The following is an 8,500-nucleotide window of genomic DNA, read 5'->3' as shown; positions in this document are numbered from 1 at the left end:
GTGCCTTAACGTAACCTAATTTGTGCCTTAACGTAACCTAATTTGTGCCTTAACGTAACCTAATTTGTGCCTTAACGTAACCTAATTTGTGCCTTAACGTAACCTAATTTGTGCCTTAACGTAACCTAATTTGTGCCTTAACGTAACCTAATTTGTGCCTTAACGTAACCCATGTTGTGCCTTAACGTAACCCAATTTGTGCCTTAACGTAACCCATGTTGTGCCTTAACCTAACCTATATTGTGCCTCAACCTAACCTATATTGCGCCTTAACCTGACGCACGTTGTCGCTGAACCTGCTCTGTAATTGTTATGCAACTCGTTAAATTAGTGTAGTGTTGCCTAACCGCAACCCTCGCAATATAGTTCGCTATTCGCACTGCCCGGTCCCCTGTGTATCGCGTCATGTTAAACACCTTGCAGGTGTTGCTGACTTTCCACATGCTCCTGCTATACACTGTAATGTGGATAGCAGCAGGACGTACATGCCCCCCCCCCTTCCCCCCTGCCTTCGCAAGCTGGTCGTTGAGAAGTTTGCATGTTCAATGCCCTTCGCATGCCGACGTACTCAGCCTACGTTGTGGTACGGCCTGTCACCTGTCCGCCGATGTACGCAAAACCCACAAACTGTACTGCACATTGGTCCGTATGTACTGAATGATACATCGTGGCACATGTGTGACCGTACGACGACTGCGCCTAGCAACGGCAGACCATACAGTCCAAATATTGTGCACGCAGCTACGTGTCGTCTCCCTATAAGAGCTGGATTGCAGTGTGGTACGCCATTCAGACGTGTGGGAGGAACGGACGCCCTGGATGGCGATCAGCATGAGCAGTCTGTTGATGTAGTGGAGCGTGTATTCGGACGTAGTCGTCTCTTCTCACACACCGTGATAGCATGTTGCACCGCGTTCCACATCTGCGACATCCTGCAGAGGCCGGCTGACAGTCGTTCGCGCAATGGACACCGCATACGTACGGGGGCTACCTTCCACGTGTTCTCGAGGCGTGCACATGTTGTTGCGTCTATGTGGGCAGACGTAGTGTGTTGTGACACCTGACACAGGCATGCAATACTCGTTGCAAATGGCGATGGACGTCTACGTTTGCTGGTGACGTTACGCAAATGAACAACAGGTAACCCGTTGTGGTGCGGTTGTTCTCGCTAGAGGTGAATCAGTGTTGGCGACGATCGGTCGAGCTATTAACCGGTTGTTTCAGGGATACCCACCATGCCCACGAACGTGAAAGGGGACCCACCATGCCCACGAACGCGAAAGGGGATCTGGGTGTGAGGCGATACGCGGCGGTGGCTGGGTGGGACCGTCCCCGGCCGGTGAGGGGGGGCCGCCCGGCGTGCTGGCAGCGCGGTGCGTGGGCGCACGCGCTACAGCCGGCTGGTGGGGGCGGCCAGTGGCAGGCGCGCCGGCCGACGGACGCGGCAGGCGGCGCAGCTGCGCGCCGGCGCCCCCTGCTCGCGGCGCCTTGCGGCCAAAGTAGGTCCTCGCGGGCCCGGTGCGAAGCGCGGTGGCCATCTGCAGTGTGCTGGTCCGATTGAGGACTGTGTGCGCTGAGGATGCGCCGCCGCCCGGCGCTCGGCGCCGCGACGCCGTCTGCTGCTCGGTCGCCCCAGCGGTTCTCGCAGGTGGTTTGTATCGCAGCTGTGCGGACGTGTTGGCGCGTGCGCTGTGCTGGGAGAGTTCGCTTCGGCACCCAAGTGGGGCTTTTGTCCTTCTGTGGCGCTGGCGTTGGAGCTGCCGGTCACCGTAGGTGGCGCGTGTTGTCTCCCGCCGGCAATGCCACGACAGCACGCTCCCGGGCCTCTGTCGGCAGCGGCAAGCTCAGTTGGGAGCACGGGTGGTCGCACCTAAAGCGTCTACTCGCCTAACTCCGGGCGATTGCGCCTCTCTCGAACCCGACCAAGTACTTAGGACGGCGCTGCGCGCCGCCGGGACCTGAGAGGGTTTCGAGGTGTGTTGTGCAGGGGAGCTCAGCCTCCTCCTGTTTGCAGAATAATTGAGCGGACGCTTGCGTGTTCGCGCGGGCCCCCGGGACACACTCCCGGGCGGCCGGCTGCTCAGCTCTAGTTGACGCAGCTCCCTGGTTGATCCTGCCAGTAGTCATATGCTTGTCTCAAAGATTAAGCCATGCATGTCTCAGTACAAGCCGCATTAAGGTGAAACCGCGAATGGCTCATTAAATCAGTTATGGTTCCTTAGATCGTACCCACGTTACTTGGATAACTGTGGTAATTCTAGAGCTAATACATGCAAACAGAGTCCCGACCAGAGATGGAAGGGACGCTTTTATTAGATCAAAACCAATCGGTCGGCTCGTCCGGTCCGTTTGCCTTGGTGACTCTGAATAACTTTGGGCTGATCGCACGGTCCTCGTACCGGCGACGCATCTTTCAAATGTCTGCCTTATCAACTGTCGATGGTAGGTTCTGCGCCTACCATGGTTGTAACGGGTAACGGGGAATCAGGGTTCGATTCCGGAGAGGGAGCCTGAGAAACGGCTACCACATCCAAGGAAGGCAGCAGGCGCGCAAATTACCCACTCCCGGCACGGGGAGGTAGTGACGAAAAATAACGATACGGGACTCATCCGAGGCCCCGTAATCGGAATGAGTACACTTTAAATCCTTTAACGAGTATCTATTGGAGGGCAAGTCTGGTGCCAGCAGCCGCGGTAATTCCAGCTCCAATAGCGTATATTAAAGTTGTTGCGGTTAAAAAGCTCGTAGTTGGATTTGTGTCCCACGCTGTTGGTTCACCGCCCGTCGGTGTTTAACTGGCATGTATCGTGGGACGTCCTGCCGGTGGGGCGAGCCGAAGGCGTGCGACCGCCTCGTGCGTGCTCGTGCGTCCCGAGGCGGACCCCGTTGAAATCCTACCAGGGTGCTCTTTATTGAGTGTCTCGGTGGGCCGGCACGTTTACTTTGAACAAATTAGAGTGCTTAAAGCAGGCAAGCCCGCCTGAATACTGTGTGCATGGAATAATGGAATAGGACCTCGGTTCTATTTTGTTGGTTTTCGGAACCCGAGGTAATGATTAATAGGGACAGGCGGGGGCATTCGTATTGCGACGTTAGAGGTGAAATTCTTGGATCGTCGCAAGACGAACAGAAGCGAAAGCATTTGCCAAGTATGTTTTCATTAATCAAGAACGAAAGTTAGAGGTTCGAAGGCGATCAGATACCGCCCTAGTTCTAACCATAAACGATGCCAGCCAGCGATCCGCCGCAGTTCCTCCGATGACTCGGCGGGCAGCCTCCGGGAAACCAAAGCTTTTGGGTTCCGGGGGAAGTATGGTTGCAAAGCTGAAACTTAAAGGAATTGACGGAAGGGCACCACCAGGAGTGGAGCCTGCGGCTTAATTTGACTCAACACGGGAAACCTCACCAGGCCCGGACACCGGAAGGATTGACAGATTGATAGCTCTTTCTTGATTCGGTGGGTGGTGGTGCATGGCCGTTCTTAGTTGGTGGAGCGATTTGTCTGGTTAATTCCGATAACGAACGAGACTCTAGCCTGCTAACTAGTCGCGTGACATCCTTCGTGCTGTCAGCGATTACTTTTCTTCTTAGAGGGACAGGCGGCTTCTAGCCGCACGAGATTGAGCAATAACAGGTCTGTGATGCCCTTAGATGTTCTGGGCCGCACGCGCGCTACACTGAAGGAATCAGCGTGTCTTCCTAGGCCGAAAGGTCGGGGTAACCCGCTGAACCTCCTTCGTGCTAGGGATTGGGGCTTGCAATTGTTCCCCATGAACGAGGAATTCCCAGTAAGCGCGAGTCATAAGCTCGCGTTGATTACGTCCCTGCCCTTTGTACACACCGCCCGTCGCTACTACCGATTGAATGATTTAGTGAGGTCTTCGGACTGGTACGCGGCATTGACTCTGTCGTTGCCGATGCTACCGGAAAGATGACCAAACTTGATCATTTAGAGGAAGTAAAAGTCGTAACAAGGTTTCCGTAGGTGAACCTGCGGAAGGATCATTACCGACTAGACTGCATGTCTTTCGATGTGCGTGTCGTGTCGCGTAACACGCAGCTACCTGTACGGCTCGCAGTAGCCGTGCGCCGCGTGCGGAACCACGCGTTCGTCTCAAAACTAACGGCAATGTTGTGTGGTACGAGCGCTGAAGCGCTGGAGCGGCTGGCCTGCGGCACCTGGCGCCTGGCGCCGGTTTTGAATGACTTTCGCCCGACTGCCTGTCCGCTCCGGTGTGGAGCCGTACGACGCCCATCGGCCGTGAGGCCGTTGGACACTGAACGCTGGAACAGGGCCGCCACACGCCTCAGTCCCGCCTATGCAACTGTCTCGAAAGAGATGGTGGAAACTATGAAAAGATCACCCAGGACGGTGGATCACTCGGCTCGTGGGTCGATGAAGAACGCAGCAAATTGCGCGTCGACATGTGAACTGCAGGACACATGAACATCGACGTTTCGAACGCACATTGCGGTCCATGGATTCCGTTCCCGGGCCACGTCTGGCTGAGGGTCGGCTACGTATACTGAAGCGCGCGGCGTTTGCCCCGCTTCGCAGACCTGGGAGTGTCGTGGCCGCCTGTGGGGCCGGCCGCGTCTCCTTAAACGTGCGATGCGCGCCCGTCGCCTGGCGGTTCGCATACCGGTACTTACTCGGTAGCGTGCACAGCCGGCTGGCGGTGTGGCGTGCGACACCTCGTACAACGACCTCAGAGCAGGCGAGACTACCCGCTGAATTTAAGCATATTACTAAGCGGAGGAAAACAAACTAACAAGGATTCCCCCAGTAGCGGCGAGCGAACAGGGAAGAGTCCAGCACCGAACCCCGCAGGCTGCCGCCTGTCGTGGCATGTGGTGTTTGGGAGGGTCCACTACCCCGACGCCTCGCGCCGAGCCCAAGTCCAACTTGAATGAGGCCACGGCCCGTAGAGGGTGCCAGGCCCGTAGCGGCCGGTGCGAGCGTCGGCGGGACCTCTCCTTCGAGTCGGGTTGCTTGAGAGTGCAGCTCCAAGTGGGTGGTAAACTCCATCTGAGACTAAATATGACCACGAGACCGATAGCGAACAAGTACCGTGAGGGAAAGTTGAAAAGAACTTTGAAGAGAGAGTTCAAAAGTACGTGAAACCGTTCTGGGGTAAACGTGAGAAGTCCGAAAGGTCGAACGGGTGAGATTCACGCCCATCCGGCCACTGGCCTCCGCCCTCGGCAGATGGGGCCGGCCGCCCGCGCGGAGCAATTCGCGGCGGGGTCGTGTCCGGTTGCCTTTCCACTCGCCGCGGGGCGGGGCCGTTCCGGTGTGCGGTGGGCCGCACTTCTCCCCTAGTAGGACGTCGCGACCCGCTGGGTGCCGGCCTACGGCCCGGGTGCGCAGCCTGTCCTTCCGCGGGCCTCGGTTCGCGTCTGTTGGGCAGAGCCCCGGTGTCCTGGCTGGCTGCCCGGCGGTATATCTGGAGGAGTCGATTCGCCCCTTTGGGCGCTCGGGCTCCCGGCAAGCGCGCGCGGTTCTTCCCGGATGACGGACCTACCTGGCCCGGCCCCGGACCCGCGCCGCTGTTGGCTCGGGATGCTCTCGGGCGGAATAATCGCTCCCGTCAGCGGCGCTTCAGCTTTGGACAATTTCACGACCCGTCTTGAAACACGGACCAAGGAGTCTAACATGTGCGCGAGTCATTGGGCTGTACGAAACCTAAAGGCGTAATGAAAGTGAAGGTCTCGCCTTGCGCGGGCCGAGGGAGGATGGGGCTTCCCCGCCCTTCACGGGGCGGCGGCCTCCGCACTCCCGGGGCGTCTCGTCCTCATTGCGAGGTGAGGCGCACCTAGAGCGTACACGTTGGGACCCGAAAGATGGTGAACTATGCCTGGCCAGGACGAAGTCAGGGGAAACCCTGATGGAGGTCCGTAGCGATTCTGACGTGCAAATCGATCGTCGGAGCTGGGTATAGGGGCGAAAGACTAATCGAACCATCTAGTAGCTGGTTCCCTCCGAAGTTTCCCTCAGGATAGCTGGTGCTCGTACGAGTCTCATCCGGTAAAGCGAATGATTAGAGGCCTTGGGGCCGAAACGACCTCAACCTATTCTCAAACTTTAAATGGGTGAGATCTCCGGCTTGCTTGATATGCTGAAGCCGCGAGCAAACGACTCGGATCGGAGTGCCAAGTGGGCCACTTTTGGTAAGCAGAACTGGCGCTGTGGGATGAACCAAACGCCGAGTTAAGGCGCCCGAATCGACGCTCATGGGAAACCATGAAAGGCGTTGGTTGCTTAAGACAGCAGGACGGTGGCCATGGAAGTCGGAATCCGCTAAGGAGTGTGTAACAACTCACCTGCCGAAGCAACTAGCCCTGAAAATGGATGGCGCTGAAGCGTCGTGCCTATACTCGGCCGTCAGTCTGGCAGTCATGGCCGGTCCTTGCGGCCGGCCGCGAAGCCCTGACGAGTAGGAGGGTCGCGGCGGTGGGCGCAGAAGGGTCTGGGCGTGAGCCTGCCTGGAGCCGCCGTCGGTGCAGATCTTGGTGGTAGTAGCAAATACTCCAGCGAGGCCCTGGAGGGCTGACGCGGAGAAGGGTTTCGTGTGAACAGCCGTTGCACACGAGTCAGTCGATCCTAAGCCCTAGGAGAAATCCGATGTTGATGGGGGCCGTCATAGCATGATGCGCTTTGTGCTGGCCCCCGTTGGGCGAAAGGGAATCCGGTTCCTATTCCGGAACCCGGCAGCGGAACCGATACAAGTCGGGCCCCTCTTTTAGAGATGCTCGTCGGGGTAACCCAAAAGGACCCGGAGACGCCGTCGGGAGATCGGGGAAGAGTTTTCTTTTCTGCATGAGCGTTCGAGTTCCCTGGAATCCTCTAGCAGGGAGATAGGGTTTGGAACGCGAAGAGCACCGCAGTTGCGGCGGTGTCCCGATCTTCCCCTCGGACCTTGAAAATCCGGGAGAGGGCCACGTGGAGGTGTCGCGCCGGTTCGTACCCATATCCGCAGCAGGTCTCCAAGGTGAAGAGCCTCTAGTCGATAGAATAATGTAGGTAAGGGAAGTCGGCAAATTGGATCCGTAACTTCGGGATAAGGATTGGCTCTGAGGATCGGGGCGTGTCGGGCTTGGTCGGGAAGTGGGTCAGCGCTAACGTGCCGGGCCTGGGCGAGGTGAGTGCCGTAGGGGTGCCGGTAAGTGCGGGCGTTTAGCGCGGGCGTGGTCTGCTCTCGCCGTTGGTCGGCCTCGTGCTGGCCGGCGGTGCAGGATGCGCGCGCCTGCGCGGCGTTCGCGCCCCGGTGCTTCAACCTGCGTGCAGGATCCGAGCTCGGTCCCGTGCCTTGGCCTCCCACGGATCTTCCTTGCTGCGAGGCCGCGTCCGCCTTAGCGTGCTCCTCCGGGGGCGCGCGGGTGCGCGGATTCTCTTCGGCCGCCATTCAACGATCAACTCAGAACTGGCACGGACTGGGGGAATCCGACTGTCTAATTAAAACAAAGCATTGCGATGGCCCTAGCGGGTGTTGACGCAATGTGATTTCTGCCCAGTGCTCTGAATGTCAACGTGAAGAAATTCAAGCAAGCGCGGGTAAACGGCGGGAGTAACTATGACTCTCTTGACTCCCAAAGCCCACCTGATGCGTAATATATGGACCCTCTCGATTCACCCCTCAGCATCCTTGTGATGTCGGGTGGATGATGGTTCAATTAGCCTCTCGGTGGGAAATCCTAGCTCTGGCCTTCAAGTGGCGGGAGTCGTGAGGGTGCTGTGAAAGGTTTCGCGTAGGTGTACCTTTCCAGTATCCCGACCGACAGAGCAGGGTGCTTTTCGGGCTTGGGGGTTACCTCCCCCCCTGCCTTTGTTACAGCTGGTGCAACAAATAGAAGCGAACGTGGTACCAGGCCTCCCGCTGGAGCGCCTGTGCCAGCTGATGAGCCAGCCAACCAGCCAACCGGTGCGGGTCGAGCGCTGCTCCCCGCCATCTGCCCTGATTGTATGCGGTCCTTCTCCACCAAGACCGGACTTGGTGTCCATCGGCGTCGCGCCCATCCGACTGCTGCTAATGCTGAGATCAAGACCGAGAGGAAGAAGGCCAGGTGGTCCCAGGAAGAGCTCCTGCGTTTGGCCCATGCAGAAGCGACTCTTGCCACCCAGGGTTGCAGATTTTTAAACCAGGAGCTTGCAAAGGCCTTCCCCGAGCGTACGCTGGAATCCATTAAATGTCAGCGTAGAGCGCAGCCCTACAAAGACATGGTGGCGAAGTTTGTCACCGAGCTTGCTGGCATGGATCGCGGCCTTCAGGGTCCTCCTAGCGAGCCTGCAGTCAGTCATTCTTTGCCACAGTCTCCACCTTGTGGGGAAGATGTTGACCTAGCCATCTGGTCATTTGTAGCACAACTCCCCCAATCAGACCGCCGATTCCGCTCGCTTGATGATCTCGTGGCTCTGGGTCCCACCACTAGCCGTGAAACAATCCAGGCTATGTTGCTGTCTGCTCTTGACGAAGTAGGCAGCAGGGAGCCAGCCGCCCA

General features: G+C 57.9%; 2 non-coding genes and 1 pseudogene across 2 annotated transcripts; all 3 read left to right on the top strand.

The window, feature by feature from the left end:
* Nucleotides 1–2,100: 2,100 nt before the first annotated feature.
* On the top strand, nucleotides 2,101–4,009 carry LOC126443688 (small subunit ribosomal RNA). The gene has a single exon (XR_007582103.1). It is a non-coding gene; the product is annotated as a small subunit ribosomal RNA (ribosomal RNA).
* A 353-nt stretch (nucleotides 4,010–4,362) lies between these two features.
* LOC126443681 (5.8S ribosomal RNA) lies at nucleotides 4,363–4,517 on the top strand. The gene has a single exon (XR_007582097.1). It is a non-coding gene; the product is annotated as a 5.8S ribosomal RNA (ribosomal RNA).
* A 188-nt stretch (nucleotides 4,518–4,705) lies between these two features.
* LOC126443701 (large subunit ribosomal RNA) overlaps nucleotides 4,706–8,500 on the top strand; it is a 7,758-nt pseudogene continuing 3,963 nt past the window's right edge.

This window comes from Schistocerca serialis, unplaced genomic scaffold, assembly GCF_023864345.2.
Source record: "Schistocerca serialis cubense isolate TAMUIC-IGC-003099 unplaced genomic scaffold, iqSchSeri2.2 HiC_scaffold_176, whole genome shotgun sequence".
NCBI classification, from domain to species: domain Eukaryota; kingdom Metazoa; phylum Arthropoda; class Insecta; order Orthoptera; family Acrididae; genus Schistocerca; species Schistocerca serialis.
The sequence above is the reverse complement of the archived record's forward strand: the minus strand, read 5'-3'. Positions and strand labels throughout refer to the sequence as shown.